The 1,270-nt window shown below is 54.3% G+C and overlaps 1 pseudogene; it reads right to left on the reverse strand.

Annotated features, from left to right (window-relative positions):
• Positions 1 to 1,153: 1,153 nt before the first annotated feature.
• On the reverse strand, positions 1,154 to 1,270 carry Gm24216 (annotated as a pseudogene).

Here is a 1,270-nt window from a genome sequence, read left to right on the forward strand (position 1 = left end):
CCTGGCCAGTTTGCCAGCTCTCCTGCACCCACACCACTGGGGTGAGCTCTCTTGCCCTGCCCTAGCTGCTCCATCCATGCCAGCTCTCTGATCTCATGCCCTTGTACCTGGCTCACCCACACCCTGCCACCAGGATGAGATCTATGGTGCTGCCCAGGCAAAGTGTAGGGTTTGCTCTCCCTAATGCTGCAGTAGGTGAGGGCCAGGGTCAATTTTCCTGCTTTAATGACCTTGGGGCTAGATCTTCTGCTACCTGTAGGTGGCAAGGGGTGAAGAGGGAGAAGGGCATCTCTCCCTTGCCCACGTCACCACATGACAGACAAGTGGCAAGGCCAGCTCCCCCATGCTCACACCCTCAGGGCCAACTCTACTGTGATGCCCTGGTGAGGTGAGGGGCTTGCTCATTTGAATGCTGCAGCTGGTGAGGGGCAGGAACAGCTCTGGTGCTTTCATGACCCCAGGGCCAGATCACTCACCTGCCACAAGTGAGGCATAAAGAGGGAGGAGGATATCTCTCCCTTATCCAGACAAGTGACAGGGCTGGTTCTTTAGCACTCATGTCCTCAGGGCCCGCTCACTGGCAACTCCTACAAACAGGGCAAAACAGCTCTACTGCACTTCCTAAAACTTGTAGGGTCTGCTCTCCTGAGTACTATACCTGGTAGATATGGGGTCAGCCCTCCTGCTCTCATACCCTAGGGCCAACTCTCCCACAATGACCAGGCAAAGGGTAGGGCCAGTCTTCACAGCCCTCAGACATAAACATGTCCCCAGGTGGTATCCCAGACCAGGGACATCTGCCTGTCCTTTGGTGGCAAGAGATCCCTGCTTCTGTAGGGCCATGTATCGAGATGTGGCGCCAAGTGTCAGCACAGCACCCCACCATGATCCCAGGTGGCAGCACAGGCTACTCACACCAGGCTGTTTCTCGTTACCCTTCTGTCTCCAGTTCTGCCTCTCTTCATTGTGCCCAAATCCTTCTGTTTCTCTTTCTCTTCCTTCCACCTCTTAGTGACGTGAGAGTTGTTCAGTGTCTGGAGTTGTCTCAGGAGAGCTGTGTCCCACTCATGCATATGATAGTTAGGCACAGTCGGCCCCTTCAGGCCTGCCTGGCACCGGACTGGTGGTCATCTCAGGCTCGCTTTTTTCATGGAATATTAGGCTAGTAATCATTCAGAGATTCACAGGTCAGAACACTAAGCCCAGACATAACCTCTACCCTCTCTGTTGACTACTAACGTACATGACGCACATGCAACACCTCTAGGGG

Source organism: Mus musculus, chromosome 3 (genome assembly GCF_000001635.26).
Source record: "Mus musculus strain C57BL/6J chromosome 3, GRCm38.p6 C57BL/6J".
NCBI classification, from domain to species: domain Eukaryota; kingdom Metazoa; phylum Chordata; class Mammalia; order Rodentia; family Muridae; genus Mus; species Mus musculus.